The sequence below is a fragment of the Prionailurus bengalensis genome, chromosome A1 (assembly GCF_016509475.1).
Source record: "Prionailurus bengalensis isolate Pbe53 chromosome A1, Fcat_Pben_1.1_paternal_pri, whole genome shotgun sequence".
NCBI lineage: Eukaryota > Metazoa > Chordata > Mammalia > Carnivora > Felidae > Prionailurus > Prionailurus bengalensis.
The window spans coordinates 227,255,591-227,270,084 of record NC_057343.1 but is presented as its reverse complement, the minus strand read 5'-3'; the positions used below and the strand labels follow the sequence as shown (position 1 = coordinate 227,270,084).

General features: G+C 43.6%; 1 protein-coding gene across 1 annotated transcript in view; it reads right to left on the bottom strand.

The window, feature by feature from the left end:
- RETREG1 (reticulophagy regulator 1) overlaps window positions 1-14,494 on the bottom strand; it is a 128,721-nt gene that overhangs the window by 95,276 nt on the left and 18,951 nt on the right. The gene's annotated exons all lie outside the window — the stretch shown is intronic.

The following is a 14,494-nucleotide window of genomic DNA, read 5'->3' as shown; positions in this document are numbered from 1 at the left end:
TAAGGATCCAAGGCACTAGCCCCTTCTCTTTAAGATCACATCCTGTGGTCTATCCAGCCAGGTCCTCTCCAACGGGAAACCAAGAGTTCTTTATCACGAACAGCACCCAAACAGTGCAGTACTTTTTTTCTTTTTTAATGTTTATTTATCTTTGGGGGGGTGGGTCAGAGAGAGGGAGACACAGAACCCGAAGCAGGCTCCAGACTCTGAGCTGTCAGCACAGAGCCTGACGTGGGGCTCGAACTCACCAACCGTGAGATCGTGACCTGAGCCGAAGTCGAACATTAACTGGGCCACCCAGGCACCCTTGCAGTACGTTTTTTTATGATTGGGCTTATAAAGGAACGGAATAAGCCTTCATACAGAGGTTGAAGCCTGCTTACAGACTAAATGCTCAAACTTCCAGTTAGTATTAATTTTGGTGTAATCATAATCCTAAACAAATTAACATATATGCCGTTTAAAACTAGTTGCAAGGCACTGTAGGCTTTATGGAGAAGGACACACACTGTAAAGAAAGAATCCTGTCTTCCGGGAACTTACTTCCTCATCTGAGACAAACACGGGCCAAGCCATCCTAACAAAATCCAAGGCAAGGAGTCTGAGGTACTCAAGTAAAACATGAGCAAAGAACAAAGAGAAGCAAAAGAAGGAATGACTAACTCAATAATAAGGGAAGATTTTATGGAAGTGGCCCTTGAACTTGGTCTGGCAGGACAGATGAAATTGAGAGGAAAACAGAGGTTGTTCCAGTATTCCAGAATATTCCAGGATACAACATGTACAGAAGATCATAGTCAGGGACGGGGAGGTGTGCCTGGGGCACACTGAGTGTCCTGGGGTGCCCCAGCAAGACATGGATAAAGGAGATATGTGGGAGATGGGCAGATAGAGAAGATACTGAGGGGACAGGCTGTCGGCACACTGTGGCAGGCCCTGAATTATCTGCTAGGGCATTTGGTCTTAATAATACCAGCAATAAAGAGAAAGCCAAAGGTATAGACAGGTATCAGGTAGGAAAGTGGAATGATGGGAGATTTCAGAAGATGCCTGAGAGAATGAGGTAGGAGAGTGAAGAAGCATGGAGTCCGGGACATCTGCTAGAAGGCTGTGTAACGTGTTTGGTGAGAAGCGGCCGATGTGAGATGCTGGTGACGTCATGGGTAAAGCCCTCCGGTGCAAGGTGGGCAACCCAGGTGCCAGCTCTGGTTCTCCTAGTGAGTGTCACCTGGGCCAGTAAAATAAGTGGGTAGAACAGGTAAGTGCTTCGTAAATACCGGTCGCCACTGCCACCAGGCTGCTGCCTGGAAAGCTTGTTAAAATACAGACTCCCAGACCCCACGTTCCTCCCCCCGGTCCCCTGAAGCAGGTGGTCTAATTACCAGTGTTTACACTCAGTGAGTACTTACTTGGAGAGCGTCTACACTGGGCCAGCCACTGTGCTACCAGAAGGAAATAAATACTGAGCAAGAGGCACAGAGGGAAAGAGCAGACCTACAAGATAACCCGTAACACCAACAGCTCTTTTTTTAGTAGCAACGATTTCATTTGCTAATCTGGGACCGCTGCTGGCTCTCTTTTTTGAGCTCGTATGTTTCTATTAAGTGAGGCTGTTTTCTGGTCTCTGTTTTCTTGTTGGCTTACCTCCTCCTATCAGTTTATGATCCCTGCTTGCTGTGGTCCACATGCCAGGCTCTCTCTGATCTCCCCACCTGACATCAAAGTGGCAAGTTTTCAAAAGTTCTCAGGGTGACCCACAGTGAGAAATTCACTTACATCTAAATACGTACAAATGAAACCAAAGTTTCAAAAAGTAATATTTATCCTTATAATGTGTAATGCCTTCTGATCCCTTCCATTCAATTCTATTATATTTTTTTAATGCTGACTGCAATTCTAAGGTGATTCAGGGCTCCTGCATGGGTTGTATGTAACTCACAGTTTCATTCGCTGCATCAGAGAAAATCTATAAATGTTAAATTAGTATGTTTCATTAGATGACCTGCTGTGCAGAGTCAAGCAAAGCCCTAGGAAAGCTCCCTCAAGTTTAAAGGTCTTCAGACTCAGCCAGGAAACCAGTTCCATATCTTTGAAGAAATAAAGAAATGCAAAAACAACCCAAGCAGTGAAGGTCTTAGTGGAAGTTATAATCTTCCAGGAATACAAAAATTAGGTAATGACAGGAGTGTAACCCTCAGCCCTGGCTGCTGGAAGACTTCACTCGGAGGGCGTTGCCATGGCAACTCCAGTTGGGGGTCCAGTGGACATTTTGGCCAAGGGTCTCAATGGTCATTAAGAATCCTCAATCATAAAGGATAGACTATTTCATAAATGATGCTGTGATCATTTGCAATCCATCGGAAAGAAAGGAAAATTGTATATCTATCGCCAAATTAAGGTGAATGAGAAAGGAATAATATTTTGCAACAAGGTCAGCCCATGTTCCCTAAAGGACAGATGGAACATATTTTCGGCTTCGTGGGTCTTCTGGTCTCTGTCACAACTGTCAGCTCTGTCACTGTATGAAAGCAGCACAGATATCATATGAAAGAATGGGTCATGTTGCAATAAACTTCATTTATCAACACACACACACACACACACCCGCGAATCCTCAGTCAGAACAAAGGCAATCCATACAACTGCTCAGGAAGGGAATGCTAAAATTGTATGGGATTCCATAATCATCTCCTAGGCAGGCTAGCATCCTTGACCCCAAGAATTAAGTACAGAAATGTTTGTGAAACTAATCCCTAATATTAATCATTCATATTTAGAAAAACCTATGCATATTTGGTTTTTTAATTATTTATACTGTTTTAGATGATTCATCTCATGGTTCCAATTTAAAATATGTAGCTGTAAAATTAAATAAACAAACAAATAAATAAAATGCATAGCTGTATAGACTTGTGACTTGAAATTAAAATCTTAGGAACACAGGAGTTTAATTTCTTCATTTTGCAGGAACTGCCTAATGTTCAGGAAAGCCTGGGTTTGTTTTTTTTTTCCAACTTCTACTTTGGTTAATTTCAAACACACATAAAAAGAGAGACCAACTTATAATAAAAAAGAGTCAACAGTTTTGTATCCATGGCCAGTCTTGTTTCTTCTATGTTCCCACCAAGCTCTCCCCCCACCCATCCCCACCACCCAGGATTACTTGAAGCAAATCCTAAACGTCATATAATTGAATTTACAAATATTGCCACCTATCTTCCCAAAAAGGAAATTTTAACCTAACAATAAAAACACTGTCTCATCTTAAAAAAACGTTTTAATCCCTTAATGTCATCAGATATCCCAACAGGATGCACATTTACCCAATCACCTTCTGTACACACATGTGCACACACACACAAAGACTGAAACAAGATTGGAAAAAAATCATACATTGAAATTGATGATGTGAGTTTTGAGTTTCCTGTAATGTATAGGTTTACTGCCTTCTCTCTCTCTCTCTCTCTCTCTCTCTCTCTCTTTCTCTCTCTGCTTGAAATTCTTTGTGGAAGAAAACAGACTCATTTGTTCAGTAAAATCTTCCAGAGTCTGAGAATCAGTCATTGAATCCTGTGGTTTAGTTTAACATTTTCCTCAATGCCTTGGGCGGACTATAAAAACAGGCAGTTCAATCTAGAGACTCGGCCAGATTTAGGTTCAAAATTTAAACTACATCATAGGTGTTGGTGTGTGTTTCCATCAGGAGGCAGATACGGTCTGGGTGTCTGGGGTCTCTATTCCTGTGATATTAGCAGCCACTGACGAGGTCTTCCTATCTTCCTTAGGAGACACAGGAGAGTGAGAGCTCTTCACTCTTGCTTCAGCCACCAGCTGGATCAGATCTATAAAGAGAAACGTCCCCTATGGATGTCTGATTGCCCTGAGACACGGATCTCACAGGAGAGGCAGGATTAATTCTTGAGTCTTTCTCTTTATTCAGCAGCTGTCAAGATAATGAGACAGTTCCTCAGTAGCCTCTAACGAAAACCAAGTTGGTTTTCTTCTTTCCTTTCTGTAGTGTTGTTATGATCATACTCGATATGCTTCAGTCCACTGCAGTATTATTCCTTCTGACCCTCAAAAGTGTCCCATCTTGGCTGGTGGGAGCTTATTCGGGCTGGTTCCTGAGTCCTTTGGTACAACTTTAATAATCTTTGATAATTAAGTACTTTAAAGCGATAGAGAAAATACAAAATTTATATACGTGGGTTAAGATGTTTAAAGGGGTATAGAACTAAACTTTTAAACAAAACATGGGGCACCTGGGTGGCTCAGTCGGTTGAGCATCCAGCTTCGGCTCAGGTCATGATCTCACGGTGTGTGAGTTCGAGCCCCGCGTCGGGCTCTGTGCTGACAGCTCAGAGCCTGGAGCCTGTTTCGGATTCTGTGTCTCCCTCTCTCTCTGCTCCTCCCCTGCTCGTGCTCTGTCTCTGTCTCTGTCTCTCTCTCTAATAAACAAACATTAAACTTTTAAACAAAACCAATCATTCACCAGAGGCTATCTTAAAAATGGCTATTAAAATTTGCTAGATTGATAAACAAAATGTGTTACATTTTGTTACATACGGTTGCCCCTAGTATTGACATCTTATTTCAGTGTGGCACATTTGTTATAACCAACACACCAATATGGATGCATTGTTAACTCCTTGGTTCACATTAAGGTTCACTCTTGGTGTTGCACCTTCTATGGGTTTTGACAAATGCATAATGTCATGTATCCACCATAACAGCATCACATAGAGTATTTTCACTGCTCTAAAAATCCCGTATGCCACATATTCAGTCCTTTCTCACTCCCCAGAAACCAAGTGACCACTGGTCTTTTAACTGTCTCCACTGGTTTGCCTTTTCCAGAATGACACGCAGTTTTTACTATCCTCTGTGTCTTTTAATGGTTTGATAGCTCATTTCTTTCTATGACTGAATACTAGTCTATTGTATGATATACTACTTATTTATTCATTTACCTACTGAAGGACATCTTGGTTGCTTCCGATTTGGGGCAATTAAGAATAAAATTACTACGCTGTGTCAGATTTTGTGTGGTTACAAGTTTTTCATTCTTTGGGAACAGACTTTAAAAAAAAAAACAGGTTCATCAGCATACCAGCTTATTTTGGATTTATGGGCAGTTAAAACCTCCAAGGATTCTACTTTTTGGATGCAACTTTTGAATCTAAGTATGTCCTATTAAATTTGTTCTTGTCTATGGGGCGCCTGGGTGGCGCAGTCGGTTAAGCATCCGACTTCGGCCAGGTCACGATCTCGCGGTCCGTGAGTTCGAGCCCCGCGTCGGGCTCTGGGCTGATGGCTCAGAGCCTGGAGCCTGTTTCCGATTCTGTGTCTCCCTCTCTCTCTGCCCCTCGCCCGTTCATGCTCTGTCTCTCTCTGTCCCAAAGATAAATAAACGTTTGAAAAAAAAAAATTAAAAAAAAAAAATTTGTTCTTGTCTGACACAGCCCGTCATCCAAACCTACAGATCTTAATGGTGTCCCCAACCCCATTCATTCTTTCGTCCAGCTTCTTAACACCTACACATTTGCAGGTCGTTTGTCCTCTTCCACACTATTGATCAAAGGTGTTGATCAGCACTGACGCCCTGTCACTTCCCATTAACAGCTGCTCTCAGAGTGACCTAGATTAATCAGCACTTTATGAAGATGACAGACCACCTAATCTGCCAGTCCATTCTTGTCCCTGTCACTCCACCTTATCCACAAAGACATAACAACAGATTTTCTTAAACACCTTGCTGGAGCCTAATACATCCCTAAGGTCTATGTGTTTCTAAGTGTCGATCTGCTTGACTGATGCTGAGAATTACTTTGAGGTATGAAACAGTTCTCAGTTGCAGAACTAAATAAACACCATTAGAACCTGCCAAAGGGTGTCATGCGGCACAGCCTGTTCTGAACCCTGGGGTGACCTTGCTGATGTGCCCATTCACAGAATTCACACGTGGCCACCACGTCACCCATGGCGGAATTCTAAGGCAAAGATGGCCACACACAGGTGATCAGAGGATTCCTGAAGGCTGTGGAGTAATTATTAAGAGATGAATTGTGGTCAAAATGCAGAAGGCCCAAGAAATCATGAGAAGCAGAGTGATAAAGTACAGACTTTGAAGAGGGAGGTCTGTGGATACACATCACCCTCACTCATAGTTTTCCAGGTCCAGTGCAAGGTGACAATGCAGAGACCTCACGGGGGGTGGAGAAGTCAATACCCCATTTCCACCAGTCTGTAGCCCCAACACATAACAAATGGGTCCCCAAGATATTTCAACCTCCCCTCCAGGGCATGTTTGGGATCCGGATTCAGGGTGGGTGTAAGGGCCCCGACCAGTCACTCCTGAATGCACCGTGGCATTGCCAGCTGGGACAAGGACAGCAAGCACCTTATCTTGAGGCTGCAAAGCACATGCCTGATGAGGACGCTTCTCACTTGTGCTCAGACCCCCCATGAGGGGCAGATGGCCACGGTGGAACACAAGCCTCCCCCATCCTGGGGGATGCAACCTGCCCTCGGTCCTGGGCAGACGACCCTGGGCAGTCACGCAGAGCAGCTGGGTGGGGAGGGGAGCCGGGGCAGGACCGCTGGCAGGTGGCAGAGGGGAAGGGAAGCTACCGGGAGTGGAAGCTCCACCCCCCTCCCCGTGCCCATTCCACTGGCCCATCACGCTGCGCTTACAAAAAAAAAAAAAAAAAAAACAAATTCAAACATCGAAGAATAAAGAATTGCCAGACAGCAACTGCAGAGCATTACTCCCCAAGGGTGGGGCCCTCTGAACACCAGACTCTGTGCGACTGGACAGGCCACTCACCCACTTAGCCAGCTCTCCCCTCATGATAGCTTGGAGGGCAGGTCCCCAACACTGACCCAACAAAGGCTTTTTTCCTCCTCAAAATAGTTCTTAAAAAAGGCCAACAACCCTTAACCAAATTACCCTAGGGACCTGTGATCACATTAGTGGATCCTAGAATGGACAAAGCACCACTAATCCCTAAGTCTCCGGCTATCAGAAACATCTTTCTATAGATGGATAGGCTTTTTAAAAAAATTTTAATGTGTATTTATTTTTGAGAGAGAGAGAGACAGAGTGCAAGCAGAGGAGGGACAGAAAGACAGAATCTGAAGCAGGCTCCAGGCTCTCAACCATCAGCACAGAGCCCGATGTGGGGCTCAAACCTATGAAATGTGAGATCATGACCTGAGCCGAAGTCAGACATTTAATCGACTGAGCTACCCAGGCATGGATGTGCTTGTTTAAATACCCAATTAATAGGGGAAAAAACCTACTACCTCTTTTTAAAATTAAAATATCACTGTCTGATACATGTATTTCTTTTAGCTGATGCTGGATATAATTTCTGTCTGATAAAGGATATTCCAATTTTGGAAACCAAGGCAAGTAAACATTATATGTGACAACTATAATATCCACAGACACACCATGAGAAACAGTGCAAATGATAATTCAATGTTTTATATATATATACATATATATGATTGTATATACATAAAAACACCCCATTTATTTTATAAAGACATACTATATGGATGAGCTGCTTTGGAAAGGTAAAGTTCCAAGTCGCTACGTGCACTTTCCTTTAGCAAGCTGTGTCCAGTTTCTACATCTCAATGAGATGACTATTTTTAAAAATACCACATTGCCCAGGTGACTCATGTTTAGCTTGTGACGATTAGAGCCCATGGACGGCTGCTAGCCATGCTCATATAGCATCATGTCGGATTCACTTTTAGACTGGCTGAATCTGTTTGCTTTCTTCTTACTGTTTTCTTATTTCTCCTCTACTTTCTGCTCTTTCATTCTCTGATTCAGCAGCAATTTTAATCTGGTTTTCAACCAACCTACTGCCATAGTCCACTTGGCTTAGTTGGGATGGTTTACTAGTCATACTCGTAGGACTGAGTCTCTACTCTGCTCTTTGGGTCAGCTAAGAAATAAGACTCCATCCAGGGGTGAAGGAGAGTGTAAGGAAAACAGGTAGAGACCCAGAGAAAGCCTAGAAGATTCTAAGGATCTAATGGTGAAAGAAAGAAGGAAAGAAAGAGGAAAAAGAGGAGAAAGAAAGAGGAAAAAGGAAGACAAGAAAAAGAAAGAAAGAAAGAAAGAAAGAAAGAAAGAAAGAAAGAAAGAAAGAAAGAAAGAAACACAGAAAGTAGAAGAGGCTGCAGGACCCCCTAAATTATGTCCATGACTTTAAGTAAAAAGTTTCCTATCAAATTATGGGCTTTGACTACTGTCAAGTTAGTCTGCACTCACTGCTCATTGCCAGGGGACAGATGCTCTATGAAGATGCCCAAAAAGGGAAACATCAGGCTGGGAGCTAAATTATCTCAGGTAACCCATCATTGTAGCTTGTTGTGCGTGGCTCATTCAGGGCCACCACTGTTCCTTGTCCTTTATGGATTGTCAAGCATTCCACATGCATGTGGGGCCCTGGAGGTGCCTACTCAGCCTGGGCAATGGGAGGGAGTCACAGCACAGTGGACAGGGCGGCTGGAGTGCCGGGACAGGCACTGGGCTCTGTGGCCGACGTGATGGAGAAGGACGTGAAGGTACCAGAGCTACCTTCTGTGGGCTCTACTCAGCGGCTAATTACAAATCTCTTTTAAAGATTTCTTTCCTAGCTGTGTATCCATTTGACAAGGAAAGCCTAACTATGCCATTTCTTCATGGCCAAATAAAATGGCTCAACAGGCTAAATTTGTCATAAAGCAAATAAAAAAAGAACTCACAAAGCAAACAAAAAGCTTCTGTGGTTATAAATGAAAAGGATACTATTTAGTGTGTTCCATGTGTAAAACTCTAACCCTCACTTCTGGGCACAGAATAACCCACTTTGTCTCATGAAGCGAATGATGTCAATAGCAAAAATACAAAGTGTTTGTCTTCAAGGAAAGGGAGTCTATGTACAAAAACACTGGAAACCTCCATAGTTATAAGGTGGGAATTAATCGGTAGTATTTGCTTTATAAGATAGAGATAGAGATCTGTTTCCCTTTGCTGAAATATATATAACTCCAGACTTTGCCTAGACAGAGTCCTCTATGATGTTGGCTTTATGTGATACTATGGTGGCTCAAATCATAAAAGGGCCTAAGACATAATGATTTATCCAACATTATTCCAAGTCCAGATCATCACATTTTGCTGGCACATAGTTCTGTCATCTTCTCAAGACTTAGGCGTATGGGTAGCCATCTTCCTTAATATCACAAAATTCTGAATCTCAACGAAAGTTGGCTTTCGTTTTTCCTGGCCTTTTATACTGATCGTGCAAAAACGGTGTCTGAAAATGCTTTGTGAAATTAAATTATGCCCAATTAAGGGGGGAGAACTGCCAAATAACCATGACTCACTGAATTATAAGATGAAAATACATCCCAATTTCAGACCTGTTTAAACATGCATGTATGCTGGGGAGAGGGAAATACATTTCTTAAAAGTCAACAAAATATATAGTTTCAAATAATTTGGAAAGAAAGAGGGTAATCATGAAGTGAAGTGAGATAAAGTAATGACTATTAATTATAAATCGAAGACTCAATAAAACTCAGAATACTTTGTTTCTAGAAAAGTACTTTAGGGGCGACTGGGTGGCGCAGTCGGTTAGGCGTCCGACTTCAGCCAGGTCGCGATCTCACACTCCGTGAGTTCGAGCCCCGCGTCAGGCTCTGGGCTGATGGCTCGGAGCCTGGAGCCTGTTTCAGATTCTGTGTCTCCCTCTCTCTCTGCCCCTCCCCCGTTCATGCTCTGTCTCTCTCTGTCCCAAAAATAAATAAAAACGTTGAAAAAAAAAAAAAGAAAAGAAAAGTACTTTAGCTATGAGCAAAAATAAAAAGTGAATTAGAAGCAAGAGAGAAGAGAAAAATGAAGGTAAAAAAAATAAAGGAATGAGCCGCTTTCTGCAGGGAGATGGGACATTTTGGAAGACACCCACAGGCAGAGAAACATTGGGTCTTAGCCATCAGAAAGGGTATGCTGCAGGGGAGGAGGGAACTAGGCGGTCTCTAGCAGAAAACGGTGGTGATAATCCAGTGAATTCAAGGAATGTGCCAGGTCAGCAAGGCACTGGTGATGAAATACAAGGACAGTGGTGGGCAGCAGCATGGAGCTTGCGTTCTTGAGCCCAGAGAATGGGAGAAGCCAAGGGCATAGCTGGAGTGGCACCAAATCCATGTGAGGTCAAGGCAATGTGAAATCAGGTCTGCTCCACTCCTGCTTTGGAACTAGGAGAAAAGCCATGAGCAAGTCAAACAAGGAGAACCCGGGGCGCGCGGTGGGGGGGTGGGGGAGGGGGAGGGGGGTGGTCAATGGGTTCTTTACCTCCACCTAGTGGATGGTATCTGCCAATTCATACTGCCTAGTTACTGCAGCTCAGAAGCAGGGGACTCTCAAGCAGGGTGGGTGACTCAGTCTGTGCAGCGCACCCCAGCTGGGTCACCAGCAAGCTAAATACTACCAGGTTCAGCCACAGAAAGGAACCAAAAGAAGAAAAGAGAGACCTGATCAAAGTCATGCATTGCCACGGAGCACAGGAGTATTAAGAGGGAAGAAGGGAAGATCTCTCAAGGTGTTTCTCATTCAAACCTTCTCTGAATCCATGAACTCTAAACATAATTGATCCAAATATCAAGCTGAAATTTGGGGCTTCTTCCTTCATAAATAAACGCATATATTGGGTGCAAGGCATAGGGCAGGTGCTCTAAAGGTTTCTAAGAAGAATAGCTCTTAAGCGAGGCCAGACACACACTAATGAATTCAGTGAACCTTTATGGGCACACCCAAGAAAGAGATGAACTGATGTGTAATGAGAACCTACCATATACTAAATATCTTCACATTGCTATCTCATTTAATGCTCTTAAACAACCCGACAAAATAAGATGTATGGCGATATATTCATAAATAGAGTAGGCTGGAGCAGTGTGCCCCAAACCACGCAGCCTGTAAGTCTTATTGACTTATTGAGTCCATTTACACATTCTATTTACATGCCATTTATAGAGCCCTTTGGCACCTCACTTTAATCAACTGATCTAAAGCCCCAGAATGTTCTAGAGAGCAGAGTTGAAAGAACAATTGTCACATGAGCTCCTGCCTTTCAAATAACCATTCAGGAGTGCCTGGCTGGCTCAGTCGAAAGAACATGTGACTCTTGATCTTGGGGTCATGAGTTTGAGCCCCACATTGGGTATAGAGATTACTTAAAAATAAATAAACTTTAAGAAATAACAAATGCCCATTCAGTTGTGGTCAACCACGCATCAGCTCATGTCCACATTCAAGAGCCCACCCCCAACGTACCTGAACCTTTCTAGGGCCCCAGAAAGAATCCAGCCACTCTGCAGTTCCAAGACTGAGGGCACTGTCACAGCTGCAAATGACCCTTTTCTTTCTCCATCTCCTTTAGCCAAAAACTCAAGGGTGCAAATAGCTGGACCTCAGTCCCACGCCTCCATGTGGCACCCACCCTGCCTTGGTTTCCGTTCTGTCCGTCAGCCTGGTTCTCCAGCCCATCGCTACCCTGCTCCTTCTCCTCTCCTTCCTCACAGGGAGCCCTGCCTGGGCTCTGCCTCCCTAGCTCCAGCCAATCCCTTCTCTGGTGAACGAATCTTCATCATAGCCTAATAGCCTAGCGTAGACCTTAATACTTCATCATTCACCCTTTTCACCCCAGTAGGAGAAGTAGACTAAAATAGTGAACCTTTCCATATCTTCTTAATGTGGAATCAATTAATAAAACGCAGCAGGTGGATAAGTGAAATACACAAACGTCAGAGACGACCGCCCCAAGCTCACTTCAAGAGCTCAAGTGCCACAGTAATGAACTGAAACGGCCCAACTTGTTAAAAGTGAATTTCTGGACGTGCTTGTTTTTAATGCTTTTCACCTTTGGCCAAAGGGAGCCCTAACATGGGAAGAATGAGAGACCCAGTGGATGAGTCTGTAACACTTTACAGAAGCCACCCCCTCCAACACATTCAGTTTAACACCTCACATGGGGATGGGGCACCTGGGTGGCTCAATCAGTTAAGCGTGTGACTTCAGCTCAGGTCATGATCTCCAGGTTCATGAGTTCAAGCCCAAATGGGGCTCTCTGCTGTCAGCACGGAGCCTGCTTCAGATCCTCTGTCCCCGTCTCTCTCAAAAAAAAAAAAAAACAAAAACAAAAAACCCAAAAACCTCACATGGGTGACCCAGAAGGTGCTGTCTTTACAGCTTTGTCCATTCCCTGTCCCCTCTCTGTGCCCACAAGGGCAGTACACAGTGGTAGATACAACCCTAACAATTTTCTCCAATTAAACAAGGGAGACAACAAAAAGTTGTCCCTTAGCACAGCCCTCACCAAACTCCAATGGAAAACACAGGTGTCTCCTGATAATTTCACCTGAGATGCCCAAGGCCATATTAACTCTCCAAACAAGACAGACAATACCCATGAAAAACAATGCAAGGAAGAAGAATACAAAATCTAATAAGGAAGATGACAGTTTCTCATTAAGCTCTCCAAATGTGTCTGTGTTTATAACATTTGATGTTAAACATGACCAATAAAACACCTCTCTTCATCCACAAACATAGTGGGTAAGCACTGTGAGCCCGGAGTAGAATATGATCTACATTTCAATCATGAGCTTGCATTTCAATCAGATGACCCTTGAGTGGGAGGTAAGCTGAGCCTACAAATGATACAGATGCCCTCTGACAGTCAATAACCCATCTTTTAAAAACCACCCAGCCATGCAGTCAGCGACATCAGAACTTCGAAGTTGCCATACCCAAAAGGAATTGGCTATTCTGATCCAGGAGGATATAAGTTCTTTAGCAAAAGGTGTTTGTTTTCAGAAGCCTGGCAAAGGCCCAAGAATAAATCAAGATACCACCCTGTGAGGGGGCTCACCCTTGGCCAACGTGGCGCTGAAAAGCAGTCTCCTTGGCAGCCTGAGACCACATTAGTCCACCCCGTGGCCTCCGAGGGTAGTCTTTTCCTCTCATAGCACTCATCCTGATTTCTACTTGTGTATCGATTTGCCTGTTCATTTATTTCCCAAACTACAAGTTATAGGAGGGAAGGGGCCATGCTCTCCTGCTGGCCGGTGCCACTCCAGCACTAGGTCATGAGCCAGCTGACAGCAGCTGCTCAACTAATACGTCGTTGCATTGTTGTTCACTCAATATTTGTTTCATGAACGAGTCAGCTACAATAATTAAGTAATCACGGATGTATTAATGTAATCATTTACCACGAAATCCCTAAAGCACACTATCATAACACTAACAGCTTGCCAAAATGGAAAAAAAAAATATATGGGAAGCATCAAAATTTCTGTACAATTTGGAAGACCTCTTGGGGAGCAATGGATAGCATGGATGGCCCTTGGACCTCTACTTAGATCAATTTTTATTTCTTTAAGGGAAGATCTGGCTTCTCATAACCTATTGGAAGTCAGTCTGGCAGTCCTAATACGCCACTGTGCCAATGCCCTGCTGCAATGATGTGGTTGCTGAGGTCAAAGAGGACGATGCCCTGGCCAATTGATGCATCCTCACTCCAGAGGAGTGGTCACAGATGTACCTCCCTCAAGCCTAAGCAGACATGCTCACGATGAAAGCCACACCAATGCCCACCATAGGTCCGGGCTTCTTTCTGGGCACTTGGGAGTTCTAACTAGAAGCCAAAGATCAGCACTGACATCCTAGGGACTTTAACCCAGGAATGTTTCTTTTGCTAACAGCCATGATCTCGAATGCCCTACGCACGTGGCAATCATGGGCTCATAAGCCTTAAGACACCCACCTGACTGTACCAGGTAATCCCCCGACACAGCAGAGATTCCGGGGCAGCTGAGAGCTGGCAAATAGACAGAATCCAATGTTGCAGTCATACGTGGCATTAATACACAAATTCAGCTATATTTAGTGATGTTATTTAAAGCAAAAAATTTTCATGGAAATGATTGTTGTCCATTTTGATAAAGGAAAGCTAGTGTTCACTAGTACTAGTGAATTTTTAAAAAGCAATTTTTATATCATATTTTCCATTCCCATTGGATTTTATTTTAAAATCTATCCAGGGGGGCACCTGGGTGGCTCAGTCGGTGAAGCGCCGGACTTCAGCTCAGGTCATGATCTCATGGTTTGTAGGTTCAAGCCCTGCATTGGGCTCTGTGCTGACAGCTCAGAGCCTGGAGCCTGCTTCAGATTCTGTGTCTCCCTCTCTCTCTTGCCCCTCCCGCGCTCACCCTCTGTCTCTGTCTCTGTCTCTCTCAAAACTAAATAAACATTAAAAAAAATTAATTGATCCTAACAAACAGAATCTGAGCTGAAAATGAAACGTCATTGTTGAGTATCTTTAAATATTTAGAGATCATTTTTAACAAAAAGTTGAAAGTTTAGTATACCATTTTCTCATAAACTACAATAATAAGTAAAGTCTCTCACCAAAAGTTTTTGATGTTA